Raw genomic sequence first — 16695 nt, forward strand, 5'->3', positions numbered from 1 at the left:
GAACAGACTGAGGACTTCTCAGGACAGGACCAGTCTGAGGACTTTCCAGGACAGGACCAGTCTGAGGACTTCCCAGGACAGGACCAGTCTGAGGACTTTCCAGGACAGGACCAGTCTGAGGACTTCCCAGGACAGGACCAGTCTGAGGACTTCCCAGGACAGGACCAGTCTGAGGACTTTCCAGGACAGGACCAGTCTGAGGACTTCCCAGGACAGGACCAGTCTGAGGACTTCCCAGGACAGGACCAGTCTGAGGACTACCCAGGACAGGACCAGACTGAGGACCTTTTTTAGGACAGGGTCAGATTGAGGAATTCCCAAGACAGGAGCAGACTGAGAACTTCCCAGGACAGGACCAGACTGAGGACCTTTTTAGGACAGGGTCAGATTGAGGACTTCCCAGGAGAGGACCATACTAAGGACCTCTTAGGACAGGTCCTCTTTACCCAGAACACGGTACAGCCAGTTCCAGGCTGGAGGCACCTGTCCAGGTTGGCTCCGCCTTGTCCCGGGGGTGGGCGGGGTGTCACCTGAGCTCCAGGTGTGAGCAGACATGGGCTGGCTCCGGGGATTTCCAGGCTGCACCTGTCACCTGGTGATGTGGGAAGCACTCGGTGGTTCAGGGAGCGTCCGTCTGACCCACAACAAAGATGTTTTCTGTACACAGAGGCGGCTCCGGGAGAGGAAAGACCCATCGCCCTCTGAAGGTCACAAGGCGCTCATCAGAGGGAGGAAACATTCATTGATTACACAGAGATACAAAGAGAAACATTGTAACAGGAATCCATTCATCCTCTGATTTCACTGCACACTGTCAGCTTCTCACTATCTGCATTAAAAGATAGAGCCCCGCCCTATTTCCTGGCCGGAGGACACCCAGCATCATCCAGCTCTTTCCTCCCCAGCCTGACTGTCCCTTGCCTCGCCCCTTTCATTCATTGGATTTCACTTCCTCCAATTGTGGAAGCTCAGCATCACATGTGGGCGTTACCATGCCTGGCCCCGCCCCTTTCATTCACTGAAATACAGATCTATCAATCATTGAGGCTCAGCATCACATGGGGGTGTTACCATGCCTGGTCCCGCCCCTTTTATTCACTTAAATGGAGATCTATCATTTATTGAGGCTCTGCATCACATGTGGGCGTTACCATGCCTGGCCTAGCCCCTTTCATTCACTGAAATCCAGATCAATCATTGAGACTCTGCATCACATGGGGGTGTTACCATGCCTGACCCCACCCCTTTCATTCACTGAAATCCAGATCTATCAATCAATGAGATTCAGCATCACATGTGGGCGTTACCATGCCTGGGCCCGCCCCTTTCATTCACTGAAATCCAGATCTATCAATCATTGAGGCTCTGCATCACATGGGGGCGTTACCATGCCTGGCCTCGCCCCTTTCATTCACTGAAATCCAGATCTATCAATCATTGAGACTCAGCATCACATGTGGGCGTTACCATGCCTGGGCCCGCCCCTTTCATTCACTGAAATCCAGATCTATCAATCATTGAGGCTCTGCATCACATGTGGGCGTTACCATGCCTGGCCCCGCCCCTTTCATTCACTTAAATCCAGATCTATCATCATTGAGGCTCTGCATCACATGGGGGGCGTTACCATGCCTGGCCCCACCCCTTTCATTCAATTAAATCCAGATCAATCATTAAACTCAGCATCAAATGGGGGCGTTACCAGGCCTGGCCCCTCCCCTTTTATTCACTTAAATCCAGATCTATCATCATTAAGGCTCTGCATCACATGGGGGTGTTACCTATGCAAATGCAGCCTGCCTAGGAACGCCCACCTATCATGTCATTATATTTGCATAACTCCTCCCACTATTTGCATTAGGGCTGATGGCTCCTAAGAGGAGTACTGAGGGGGGGGGGAGGCTGTGATGTTTTCAGAAAGCTATGTCCCGCCCCCTGCCGGCCCCTACCACCAGCCATGATGTCATCACTGGGTCTCTGTGCTTCTCTATGCAATGCAGACACATCACTGGGTCTCAAATAAGGGGTGTGATGAAAATGGAATGAACCAAAATATAAAAAGATTAAACTTCAGTTTTAAGGCCTCACGCACGCGGGACATTAAAAAAAAACGCCAGTGGCTTTGTAGTGCGTTTTTCAACATTTTTTTGCATTTTTGCATTGGCGTTTTTAAGCTTTTTTTTGGCGTTTTTTTAGCTAAAAATCACCTCTCTGCTATTTTAGTATCTCCGACTTTCCCACAATGCAATGCTTGCCAGGATTGCATCACATGAGTGTTCAGCCCCCCCATGCAATGCGATTTTGATGCGTGGAAAAAAGGATCCACATTTGCAACCAAAATGCTGTAGGACCCTTTTATCCCCGCTGCTTTTACCCCATTGCATTGTGGGTAAAATAGCAGAGAGGTGATTTTCTAGCTAAAAACGCCAAAAAACGATGAAAAACACACTACAAAGCTACTGGCGTTTTTATAGCATCCCGCGTGCATGGGTCTTTATAAATCTTAGCTTTCATTAAAAAAAAACAAAAAAAAAAAAAACTGATGATCCCCCCAATGGAGATCCCTGTGTAAGCATTTCCTGTTACAGGGTGACAATGCTCTGTTCCCTTCCCCTATTTATGCTCCTGTGTTGTCACCCTGTCACATGGGCTTCCAATGGGGACTGGAAGGGGCGGTTCCAACACACATTACACAGACATGCCCACTGCTGTCACCATCAGGAATCCCGCCCTAAGAAATGCCATGGAGGGGATTGAGGCAGGAAGTGGCTGCAGGGGATCAGCAGCACTAAGCTGCAATAACAGGTGTGCATGTGGACAGGAAGTGGCTGCAGGGGATCAGCAGCACTGAGCTGCAATGATGGACGTGCATGTAGAAAGGAAGTGGCTGCAAAGAGGCTGCAGGGGACAATGAGGAGTCTCGGCTTTTGTTCTTTTTTCTCGCCGTCCTCCTGACTTCCCATCCCCCGGCGCAGAGGAAAGGCTCGCGGCTTCCTGTCATCGCACTTCCTGCACACGTGCGATGTAAAGTGCCGCCGTGCGATCGCCTGCAGCTGCCGCACCCGGCCGACCTCTCTCCTCTCACATCTGAAATCCCAACACCGACCCAAAACCAGCAGATGCAATCATGTCCCCGATTACTTTTATCTCAGCAGGAATAGAAATAATGGTACTCTCCACTCATTCACACCCGAGCGTAGCGTCTTTCAGCGTTTTTTTTTTCGAGCGTTATTATGCGCGCTGTTGTGTAGCGTTTTTGAGTTTTAGCGTTTTTTTTATTAGCCAATAGAGAAAACTATCATCTGTTGCATCATTTGTTGCTAGGCATTTTATTATTATTATTTTTTTTTTTTTTTTCCATCAATTTTTATTTTCTTTTTTTATTATTCATTTATTATTATTTTTTTTTTTTTTTAAGCTTTTCCATCAATTTTTATTTTCTTTTTTTATTATTCGTTATTATTATTTTTTCATTAGGGTAAGAGTTTATATTATTATTATAAGGGGTTATATATTATTTATTTATTTTGTTAGGGTGTTACTACTACTACTAACAATAATAATAACAAACAAATAAATAAATAAATAAAAATAATCATAAATAGTTAATAATAAATAAATCCAATAAATGAGTACTAAGTAATAATAAATAATTAACCCCTAAAGAATAAAATAATAAATAGCTTAACACAAAAAAATACATTATTATTCAAATAATAGTCATTTTTTGGGGGGATTAGGTGTAACTACTACTACTACTACTCACACAAAAATTTTCTAGGCAAAAAAAATACAGATTTTAACTTGTAACCAACAAGTGTCAGAAATAGGCCGGTCCTTAAGGCTCCGTTCATATATATAGGCGTTTCGGATTGCGGGCAGAATTGCCGCGATTCCGAACCATTGCAAGTCACTGGACGCCCAACTGATTCCCGTGACTTGCAATGGCACCCCTAACGTGCCACGATTTTGCCAAGATTGTCAGCCTACAAATCGCGGTAAAATCGCGCAAATAGAATCACAGGACGCCTGATGCCCAACAGAAGCAAATCACGGTAAAATCGCGGGACGCCCAAAAGAAGCGAATCTCTGTAAAATCGTGCAAACAGAATCGTCGGACGCCCAAAAAAAGCGAATCGCGGTAAAATCCTGCAAACAGAATCACGGGACGCCTGACGCCCAAAAGAAGTAAATCGCAGTTAAATTGCGCAAACAGAATTGCAGGACGGCTGATGCCCAAAGAAGCGAATCACGGTAAAATCCCGCAAACAGAATCACGGGACGCCCGACGCCCAAAAGAAGCGAATCGCGGTAAAATCCCGCAAACAGAATCGCGGGATGCCTGACGCCCAAAAAAAGCAAATCACGGTAAAATCGCGCAAACAGAATCGCGGGACGCCTGATGCCAATAAGAAGCAAATCATGGTAAAATCGCGCAAACAGAATCGCGGGACGCCCGACGCCCAAAAGAAGCGAATCTCGGTAAAATCGTGCAAACAGAATCGCCGGACTCTCAAAAGAAGCGAATCTTGGTAAAATCGCGCAAACAGAATCACGGGACGCCTGACACCCAAAAGAAGCGAATCTCAGTTAAATTGCGCAAACAGAATCGCAGGACGCCTGATGCCCAACAGAAGCAAAACACGGTAAAATCGCGCAAACAGAATCGCGGGACGCCCGATGCCCAAAAGAAGCGAATCGCGGTAAAATCCTGCTAACAGAATCACCGGGACGCCTGACGCCCAAAAGAAGTACAAGAACTTCTTTTTCTTCTTCATTTACCGCCATTCGTCGGCCGACAATCGCGGCAAAATCGCACTGCGTTTGGGGTGCCGTTGCAAGTCACGGGAATCGATCGGGCGTCCCGCGACTTGCAATGGTTCCAAATTGCGAGTCGCAGGCAATCGTTTTTGGCAAACGCATTTTTCAGAATGCGGAATAAATGAAATAATAAAAAGTTGCAGCTTCTAATATTAAACAATTGTTACAATGTATCTCCGGATCTCTCTTAGACAATGAGCCCCCGTCCCAGATAGCGCCCCCCTTTGCCCATCCTCCAGACGCCAGCCGGGGAACGCAGCGCCCTGCGCGCCGCCATGCGCGCCGCCATGCCCGTCCGCAGACAAGATCTGCAAATATTTGTCCGTATGGAAATTCAGCTGGCGGAATATTTTCATGGAAGGAACAAAAACCAGGATGAGGAATTTCCCTGCGAGGTTTAGCCGGGGGGGGGGGGGGGGGGACTCCACTGCGCCTGCCGCAGGCGGCTTCGCCCTCAACTCTCAAACTAAATCCACAAAGAAAATATCCCTTTGCAGCTCACCAGAGGCGACTGCATCCACTTTCTTATTTTTCTCCCAGTAAGGCGCCGTTCGCGCCCGAGTGCGTTTTTTGTAGCAGCACCAATTCGTTTTAAAATGTAAAAGTGCGCAAAAGCAGCACATGCACCAAATTTTGCCACTGAGCCAGGCGCATTTGGCGACGCACATTTTGCGGCAAAACCGCACCGTGTTTGAGGCGCCATTGAGGCTGGGTTCACACCGATGCAATACGTCACATCGCACGAGATTCGCATAGGAAATGGCACCGCGTTCCTCTGCAAATCACATGCGATTCTTTGCAGCCCATAATTTTGATGCACCGCATCCGTGCAAAAAAAGGTTCAAGCACCTTTTTTTTGCCGCGCTGGAATGAAATCGCATAGGCGTTCATACCTGTGCGCTCCATTTCTGGCCAATGCATGTGTTCTGCGATCTGCTTTTGGGGGGGGTGTCGTTAACTTTTATTTGACACACAGCAGATCACATGAACACAGGGCAATCGCTATGCGGTGCGATGCGGGAAACACAGCGATTCCTGTAATGGCAGTGCGTTGCGTCTTTTGCTGCGATTCTCGACAGAAATCGAAGGATTCTTCCGGCGATTCCGATATAAACGGGGGCCTAATATTGACCAGACAATCCTGCCGGCTAGGCTCTGCCCACACCTGGGCGCGGCAAAACGCGGGAGGCGTCTGCGATGCCATTACTTCTGGTGCCCCCAATCGCGGTGCGATTTTGCTGCTGCAAATGCGGCAAACAGCATCGCGGGAAGCTTGTCACACAAAAGATGCCTTTTTGGGTGACAAGCTTCCCGTGATGTGATTGCAGCGCAATTTATCGTGTGACAACTGTGGCAAAAATCGCACCGCGTTTGAGCTGCTATTAGGAAATAATGGAATCGCAAACGCGACACGCATTTTGGCGCAGTTGCGGAAAGCCCAGGTGTGAATGAAGCCTAAGGCTCGGTTCCCACCTACAGGTGCACCTAATCACGGCGCGTTTCTGCGCGGTTTTAACGCGTTCCCGGGCGTCGCATGTAGGGGAAACCAATAAGCTGCCCTATGCACAAGAAAACGCAGTACAGAACTCCCTGGCCCTTTTATGAAAATGCACCACACCAAACCACGCGGTGCCGCAGCGCCATGCGGTTTGGCACGCACAAAAAATTGTGCATTTGAGGATGCATGGGGGCGCCACTGACAATCAGTTTAGATCTTTGTATGTCGGGGATCGCTTGCGAAATCGCACGTCTATCACACGTGAGATGACACCCAGAAGTGGTGGTGAGATGCCCCCTCTGGAAAGGTGACACCCAGAGGTGGTGATGAGATGGCCCTCTCGCAAGTTGAAATTCAGAAGGGGTGGCGAGATTGCCCCTTTGGCAAGGTGACACCCAGAGGTGTGGTGGCCGGATAGCCCCTCTTGCAAGGTGACACCCAGAGGCAGTGGTGAGTTGGCCCCTCTGGCAAGGTGACACCCAGAAATGGTGACAAGATGGCCCCTCTGGCAAGGTGACACCCAGAAATGGTGACAAGATGGCCCCTCTGGCGAGGTGACACCCAGAAATGGTGACAAGATGGACCCTCTGGCAAGGTGACACCCAGAAGTGGTGACGAGATGGCCCCTTTGGCAAGGTGACACCCAGAGGTGGTGGCGAGATGGCCCCTCTGGCAAGGTGACACCCAGAGGTGGTGGCGAGATGGCTCCTCTGGCAAGGTGACACCCAGAGGTGGTGGCGAGATGGCTCCTCTGGCAAGGTGACACCCAGAGGTGGTGGCGAGATGGCCCCTCTGGCAAGGTGACACCCAGAAGTGGTGAGGAGATGGCTCCTATGTCAAGGAGACACCCAGAAGTGGTGAGGAGATGGCTCCTCTAGCAAGGGGACACCCAGAAGTGGTGGCCAGATGGCCCCTCTGGCAAGGTAACACCCAGAAGTGGTGAGGAGATGGCTTCTCTGGCAAGGGGACACCCAGAAGTGGTGACAAGATGGCCCCTCTGGCAAGGAGACACCCAGAGGTGTGGTGGCGAGATGGCTCCTTTGGCAAGGTGACACCCAGAGGTGGTGGCGAGATGGCCCCATTGGCAAGGTGACACCCAGAAGTGGTGGTGAGATGGCCCCTCTGGCAAGGTGACACCTAGAAGTGGTAACAAAATGGCCCCTTTGGCAAGGTGACACCCAGAAGTAGTGGCGAGATGGCCCCTCTGGCAAGGTAACACCCAGAAGTGGTGACAAGATGGCCCCTTTGGCAAGGTGACACCCAGAAATGGTGAGGAGATGGCACCTCTGGCAAGGTGACACCCAGAAGGGGTGGCGAGATGGCTCCTGTGGCAAGGTGACACCCAGAAGTGGTGACAAGATGGCACCTTTGGCAAGGTGGGCAAGGTGACACCCAGAAGTGGTGAGGAGATGACCCCTCTGGCAAGGTGACAGCCAGAAGTGGTGGCGAGATGGCTCCTCTGGCAAGGTGACACCCAGAAGTGGTGGCGAGATGGCCCCTCTGGCAAGGGGACACCCTGAAGTGGTGGTGGAATGGCCCCTCTATCAAGGAGACACCCAGAGGTGTGGTGGCGAGATGGCCCCTCTGGCAAGGTAACACCCAGAAGTGGTGACAAGATGGCCCCTTTGGCAAGGTGACACCCAGAAGTGGTGGTGGAATGGCCCCTCTATCAAGGAGACACCCAGAGGTGTGGTGGCGAGATGGCCCCTCTGGCAAGGGGACACCTAGAAGTGGTGACAAGATGGCCCCTTTGGCAAGCTGACACCCAGAGGTGGTGGTGAGATGGCCCCTCTGGCAAGGTGACACCCAGAGGTGGTGACAAGATGGCCCCTCTGGCAGGGTGACAACCAGAGGTGTGGTGATGGGATGGCCCCTCTGGCAAGGTGACACTGGTTTTAGTAAATCTCCCCCAATGTCCTGACAATGCTGACCCACTATACTATATGGAAGAGCAGTGTTGTCACCCTAGGACAGGGCTACAGAATGCTATCCCTCTCCATAACATTGGGAGGTGTTCTGTAGTCCTCAAAGAAAGCTGATAAGAGAGCAGCACAGGAAGTCACCCACTCACTGGATTTCTGGCAGGATCTACAACTTTTATTTCATATGATGTATCAAAACACTTTCAGTTGCATATTGTCAGATTTCACCCACACTTCACAACTTCCTCCTCCAGGGCGGCGCTCTAATATTCAGGAATTCTGCCATTCTTTATTCCATATTCTCACCTGCTTGTGTTCTGTAGAAGACTAAGGGGGCCATTCTAGCATGCTTGACAACATTTTTTTTTTTTTTCGGAGGGTGGGGGTGACAACAATCACATGATCAGCCTTTGTGTTCGGGATACCTCTGACACACTAGACGTGTAATGTAACCTCACAATGCTGCAGGGGATGCCTGGAACTTGACCTCAAACTCTGGGCAGATTTCAGTGTGGGGGAGGAGGCGGGGAAATTCTTTTCACTACAAGGCAGAATTTTACAACAATGGCGGCCATAAAAAAAGTCTGCAGAGAAAAAAAAATGGATGAATATTTTGAATTTAATGATAAAAGAACTCCTAAAAGAATTTTAATATTAAAAAAAAAAAAACACACCTAATAGGGAGCAGCCTGTGTTATCCATCTCAGAGGGTCCCGCCTCTGCTAGGACAGAGGGGAGGGGTTTATGTCCTTCCATAGAGACTCTGCAGTCTGTGTAATCTGATCTCTCTGCTACTTCCAAAAACAGCGGAGAAAAGCAAAAGCTTAGTACTTTGAATTTTTTTTTTATTTTATTTTTTTATTTAATTTTATTTAATTTTTTTATTTTTTTTATTTAATTTTATTTCATTTTTTATTTTTTTATATTTATTTAATTTATTAATTTTTTTATATTTATTTAATTTATGTAAATTTATTTATTTAATTTTATTAAATTTTTTTATTTTTTTATTTAATTTTATTTATTTAATTTTTTATTTTTTATATTTATTTAATTTATGTAATTTATTTATTTAATTTTATTTAATTTTTTTTTTTTTTTTTAGCACAATAAATGAAAAAAAATATATATATATATATTTTTCAGTGCTTTCTATAATGAACAAAACACAAAAAGGTTCCAGTGGTCGGTGACGGGATAATACAATAATTACTAACGTACTGTCACTATCCCCCCTCCCCCCAGGGGCCGCACACGTTCATTAAACAACTTTTACTTTTTCGTTTTCAATGAAAAATTTTCAGAATTTCTGAAGAAAAGTGAAACTAAGAAGTAAAAGAAAATCTTCCTCCGCATTCCTCGAAAAAGTGAGCCCAGAGGGGACGTGTGTGTCAGACGGGAGGAGACGGATTCCGCGCACACCTGTCCGTCACATGACACCGCCACTCCGCTTCTCTATGGAAATCACTCGGCGCTCCAACTACGCCTTTCACCGATCTCTCTGCGGAGTCACAGAAGGAGTTTTAGGCTTCGATCTTCCGTCTTCCCACTTGCTGGGAGAACTGAGGAAGTCGAATTCTGTAGACCCAACCCCTGACCACGAACCCTGAACCCACCACAGACCTATTCCTGACCATGAACCCTGAACCCACCACAGACCTATTCCTGACCATGAACCCACCACAGACCCATCACAGACCCATCCCTGACCATGAACCCTGAACCCACCACAGACCCATCCCTGACCCCAAACCCCAAATCCAACAAAGGCCATTTCTGACCATGAACCCTGAACCCACCACAGACCTATCCCTGACCATGAACCCTGAACCCACTACAGACCCTTCCCTGACCATAAAACCTGAACCCATCACAGACCCATCACTGACCATAAACCCTGAACCCATCACAGACCCATCACTGACCATAAACCCTGAACCCACCACAGACCCATCCCTGACCATAAACCCTGAACCCACCACAGACCCTTCACTGACTATAAACCCTGAACCCTCCACAGACCCATCACTGACCATAAACCCTGAACCCACCAGAGACTCATCCCTGACCATGAACCCACCACAGACCCATCACTGACCATAAACCCTGAACCCACCAGAGACTCATCCCTGACCATGAACCCACCACAGACCCATCACTGACCATAAACCCTGAACCCACCACAGACCCATCACTGACCATAAACCCTGAACCCACCAAAGACCCCACCCCTAACCATAAACCCTGAACCCACCACAGACCCCATCCCTGACCATAAACCCTGAACCCACCACAGACCCCATCCCTGACCATAAACCCTGAACCCACCACAGACCCATCAATGACCATAGACCCCGAACCCACCACAGACCCATCACTGACCACAAACCCAACAAAGACCATTTCTGACCATAAACCCTGAACCCAACACAGACCCCATCCCTGACCATAAACCCTGAACCCACCACAGACCCATCACTGACCACAAACCCAACAAAGACCATTTCTGACCATAAACCCTGAACCCAACACAGACCCATCACTGACCACAAACCCCAAACCCAACAAAGACCATTTCTGACCATAAACCCTGAACCCATCACAGACCCATCACTGACCATAAACCCTGAACCCACAACAGACCCACCACTGACCATGAATCCACTGTATACCCCTCCCTGACCATGAACCCAACACAGACCCGTCCCTGACTATGAACCCTGAAACATTGCTAGTGACTGTTAGGGATGTCATCATCTAGAGAGACTACACCATACAGAGGGACTGTCAGAGACTGCACCATACAGAGGGATTGTCAGAGACTGCGCCATACAGAGGGATTGTCAGAGACTGCGCCATACAGAGGGACTGTCATAGACTGCGCCATACAGAGAGACTATCATAGACTGCGCCATACAGAGGGACTGCCAGAGACTGCACTATACAGAGGGACTGCCAGAGACTACGCCATACAGAGAGACTGCACCATACAGAGAGACTTTCAGAGATTGCACCATACAGAGGGACCATCATAGACTGCGCCATACAGAAGGACTGTCAGAGACTGCACCATACAGAGGGACTATCATAGACTGCGCCATACAGAGGGACTGTCAGAGACTGCGCCATACAGAGGAACTGCGCCATACAGAGACTGCACCATACAGAGGAACTGCGCCATACAGAGACTGCACCATACAGAGGAACTGCCAGAGACTGCGCCATACAGAGGAACTGCCAGAGACTGCGCCATACAGAGGGACTGGCAGAGACTGTGCCATACAGAGGGACTGGCAGAGACTGCGACATACAGAGGGACTGTCAGAGACTGCACCATACAGAGGGACTGCCAGAGACTGCACCATACAGAGAGACTGCACCATACAGAAGGACTGTCAGAGACTGCACCATACAGAGGGACTGCACCATACAGAGGGACTGTCAGAGACTGCACCATACAGAGGGACTGTCAGAGACTGCGACATACAGAGGGACTATCAGAGACTGCACCATACAGAGGGACTGCACCATACAGAAGGACTGTCAGAGACTGCACCATACAGAGGGACTGTCAGAGACTGCACCATACAAAGGGACTGTCAGAGACTGCACCATACAGAGGGACTGTCAGAGACTGCACCATACAGAGGGACTGTCAGAGACTGAGACATACAGAGGGACTATCAGAGACTGCACCATACAGAGGGACTGTCAGAGACTGCGCCATACAGAGGGACTGTCAGAGACTGCACCATACAGAGGGACTGTCAGAGACTGCACCATACAGAGGGACTGTCAGAGACTGCACCATACAGAGGGACTGTCAGAGACTGCACCATACAGAGGGACTGTCGGAGACTGCACCATACAGAGGGACTGCCAGAGACTGCACCATACAGAGGGACTGTCAGAGACTGCGCCATACAGAGGGACTGCCAGAGACTACGCCATACAGAGGGACTGCCAGAGACTGCGCCATGCAGAGGGACTGTCAGAGACTGCACCATACAGAGGGACTGCCAGAGACTGCACCATACAGAAGGACTGTCAGAGACTGCACCATACAGAGGGACTGTCAGAGACTGCGCCATACAGAGGGACTGCCAGAGACTGCACCATACAGAGGGACTGTCAGAGACTGCGCCATACAGAGGGACTGTCAGAGACTGCGCCATACAGAGGGACTGCCAGAGACTGCACCATACAGAGGGACTGTCAGAGACTGCACCATACAGAGGGACTGTCAGAGACTGCACCATACAGAGGGACTGTCAGAGACTGCGCCATACAGAGGGACTGTCAGAGACTGCACCATACAGAGGGACTGTCAGAGACTGCGCCATACAGAGGGACTGTCAGAGACTGCACCATACAGAGGGACTGTCAGAGACTGCGCCATACAGAGGGACTGTCAGAGACTGCACCATACAGAGGGACTGTCAGAGACTGCACCATACAGAGGGACTGTCAGAGACTGCACCATACAGAGGGACTGTCAGAGACTGCGCCATATGTTGGGGGGAGATTTACTAAAGTTGAAGCACACAGAATCTGGTGCAGTTCTGCATAGTAACCAATCAGCTTCCAGCCTTTACTGTCAAAGCTTAATTGTGCAAGCTAAAGCTGCAAGCTGATTGGTTACTATACAGAGCTGCACCAGATTCTGTGTGCTCCAGCTTTAGTAAATCTCCCCCATTGTGTATTTCCACTCTGCACATTACCCTAGCTGGGGGCTGGGATTTCTTCTGAAAAGAAAGTCCACACCCTCCCGCAGGGGTCATATGGTTAGGAGCCTAGGCACTCGGTCACATGACCCTGAGCTTTTATCCACAACACAGATGGCTGATCCAAATACTTCTGCTGTGAGCAGCACTGGAGAGTACCCTAGGCAGCCTGTTCTCCAGAAGACCTTCTGCCCTTTATCTCCTCATTCATCTCATCTGTTACTAAGGAGCAGTTATGAGACCTTGCAACGTTTCCGCCATTTGTGACACTTCCTCTTTTACCACCCCCCCCCCCCCCCCAATATCTGCAGACAGAGAATATAGGGAAGGATTCACCACTCATCTTCCTGTGATAACACTCGGTGTCACCCAACTGGTTTACCCACTTACAAAGAAATGAAGAGTCTAAAATTTTATCATAGATGTATTTTAGATGATAGAGACCGAATGTCAACCAAAAATCCAGAAAAAAAAAACGATACAAATGTTATAAACTGAGTTGCAGGTCAGTGATAAAGAAAAGTGAAAATAAGTATTTGATCCCCAAGCAAAACACGACTTAGTAGTTGGTGGAGAAACCCTTGTTGGGAAGCACAGAGGTCAGACGTTTCTTGTAGTTGGTGACCAGGTTTGCACACATCTCAGGAGGGATTTTGGTCCACTCTTCTTTACAGATCTTCTCTAAATCCTTAAGGTTTCTTGGCAACTCGAAGTTTCAGCTCCCTACATCAATGTTCTATAGGGTTAAGGTCTGGAAACTGGCTAGGCCACTCCATGACCTTAATGTGCTTCTTCTTGAGCCAGTCCATTGTTACCTTGGTGGTATGTTTTTGGTCATTGTCCTTCTGGAAGACCCATCCATGTCCCATCTTCAGTATTCTGGCTGAGGGAAGAAGGTTCTCATCCAAGATTGTACAATACATGGCCCCGTCCATTGGCCCCTCAATGCGGAAAAGTTGGCCTGTACCTTTAGCAGAGAAACAGCCCCAAAGCGCCATGTTTCCACCTCCATGCTTGACTGTAGGGATGGTGACTGTAGGGATGGTGACTGTAGGGATGACGACTGTAGGGATGGCGACTGTAGGGATGGCGACTGTAGGGATGGCGACTGTAGGGATGGTGACTGTAGGGATGGTGTTTTAAGGGTCAAAGTCAGCATTCTTCTTCCTCCAAACGCGTTGAGTCGAGTTATTGCTAAGCAGCTCAATTTGGTCTCATCTGACCACAGCACTTTCTCCCAATCCTCCTCGGAATCATTTAGATGTTCATTGGCAAACTCAAGATGGGCTGTACATGTGCCTTCTTGAGGAGGGGGACTTCCGGGTGTCACCTCCCCAGGGGGGCCATTCTGCCATCACAACTCTGGGTGTCACCTTGCCAGAGGGGCCACCCCACCACCACCTTTGGGTGTCACTTTTCCAGGGAGGCCATCCTGCCACTACCTCCGGGTGTCGCCTTGCCAGAGGGGCCATCCTGCCACCACCTATGGATGTCACCTTGCCAGAGGGGCATACCAGCTCCGGCTGTCACCTTGCCAGAGGGGCCATCCCACCACTACCTCCGGTGTCACCTTGCCAGAGAGGCATACCACCACCACCACCTCTGGGTGTCACCTTGCCGGAGGGGCCAGGCCATCCCACCACCAACTTTTGGTGTCACCTTTCCGGAGGGGCCATCCTGCCACTACCTCTGGGTGTCACCTTTCCAGGGAGGCCATCCTGCCACTACCTCCGGGTGTCGCCTCGCCAGAGGGGCCATCCCTCCACCACCTCCAGGTGTCGCCTTGCAGAGGCATACCACCTCCGGGTGTCAGCTTGCCAGAGGGCCATCCCACCACTACCTCCGGTGTCACCTTGCCAGAGAGGCATACCACCACCACCTCTGGGTGTCACCTTGCCGGAGGGGCCAGGCCATCCCACCACCAACTTTTGGTGTCACCTTTCCAGAGGGGCCATCCTGCCACTACCTCTGGGTGTCACCTTTCCAGGGAGGCCATCCTGCCACTACCTCCGGGTGTCGCCTTGCCAGAGGGGCATACCACCTCCGGTGTCACCTTGCCAGAGAGGCATACCACCACCACCTCTGGGTGTCACCTTGCCGGAGGGGCCAGGCCATCCCACCACCAACTTTTGGTGTCACCTTTCCAGAGGGGCCATCCTGCCACTACCTCTGAGTGTCACCTTTCCAGAGGGGCCATTCTGCCATCACAACTCCGGGAGTCACCTTGCCAGAGGGGCCATCCCACCATCACAACTCCGGGTGTCACCTTGCCAGAGGGGCCATGCCACCACCACCTCCGGGTGTCACCTTGCCAGAGGAGGATACCACCACCACCTCTGGGTGTCACCTTGCCAGAGGGGCCATCCCACCACTGCCTATGGGTGTCACCTTTCCAGAGGAGCCATCCTGCTGCCACCTCTGGGAGGGGCCATCCCGCCATCACAACTCTGGGTGTCACCTTGCCAGAGGGGCCATCCTGCCCTCACAACTCTGGGAACCAACTAGCTAGAGGGGCCATCCTGCCACCACCTCCGGGGACACTGCAGAATTTCAATCCATGGTGGCGTATTGTGTTACCAATGGTTTGTTTGCAGGCCCGGAGCTAGACTGTTTTACGCCCTAGGCAAGATCAGCTACTTGCGCCCCCCCCCCCCCAAAAAATAAAAATAAAAAGGGAAGGGGTTAAAAACTGCTCTATGTCATATCCAGTGACCCTGATCTGATGGTTCCTCCATGTAATGCTGTCATACCCAGTGACCCCAATGTTCCTCTACGTCACATCAGGGGTCCCTAATGTTCCTCCATGTCATACCCGGAGACCCTGATGTTTTTCCATGTCACACCTGGGGACCTCAATCCCCCATGGCACACCCAGGGTTTCCAATTCCTCATGGCACACCTGGTGACCCCAAACCCCTGTTACACTTGTGACCCTTCTCCCCCATGTCACACCTGGTGACTCAGATTCCCCATGGCATACCTGGTGACGGCAATTCTCTTTCACACCAGGGATACTCCATGTCACACCCAGGGACCCTGATTCCCTGTTCTGGGGACACTTACTGGGCAGTATGAAGAGAGTGGCCTGCCCTCCTTCACAGTGATCCTGCTTATTCCTTCTCCCCGGACGCTCCTCTCCTGGACCACAGTGCTCACCACAGCTCCAACCGGCTTCTGGTGGAGGGAGAAGCAGCAGTCAGAGAGCTCCGCACGTCCCTAATCCCCAACATCCTCAGACCATTCCGTGCCTCGTCGCTTCTGCTCCAGTAAAAGTTGCGCCCTCCAGTGCCGAGCTCCGGCTCAGGTTCAGCTCTCCTCCGCTCCCTGCTTAATACCAACCCAGGGAAATGAACGGCTGCCCAGCAGCTCAGATTAGAGAGTCACTTTCCGCCCAGGGATTGAGCCGCTCAGCTCCAGACGAAGAGGATCATTATGCAGCTAGCACTCCGTGGGATCCTTTCCTGCCCCTTGGGGCTCCCCCAACAATGGTGGAAAGCCAGGGCCTGGTAGTTCTGCCACTGCCCCAGACACCTGGCATCTTCCTCTGTCCCGTCTTCCTCCCCTACTGCCGCCCCCTCCCCTCAGCTCACAAGGATCATTCATACTGGAGTGTGAGTGCTGACTCATGGCTGCGCCCCTAGGTGGCAATGCGCCCTAGGCGGCTGCCTAGTTTGCCTAGTGGAAGCACCAGCCCTGTTTGTTTGGTGACTGTGGTCCCAACTGCCTCCCG

The 16695-nt window shown here is 50.5% G+C and overlaps 1 protein-coding gene across 1 annotated transcript in view; it reads right to left on the reverse strand.

Moving 5' to 3' along the window:
* The window catches only part of INPPL1 (inositol polyphosphate phosphatase like 1), a 156567-nt gene that overhangs the window by 107094 nt on the left and 32778 nt on the right, over positions 1-16695 (reverse strand). The window lies entirely within an intron of this gene.

The sequence above is a fragment of the Pelophylax lessonae genome (assembly GCF_965119305.1).
Source record: "Pelophylax lessonae genome assembly, chromosome: 2".
Lineage (NCBI taxonomy): Eukaryota > Metazoa > Chordata > Amphibia > Anura > Ranidae > Pelophylax > Pelophylax lessonae.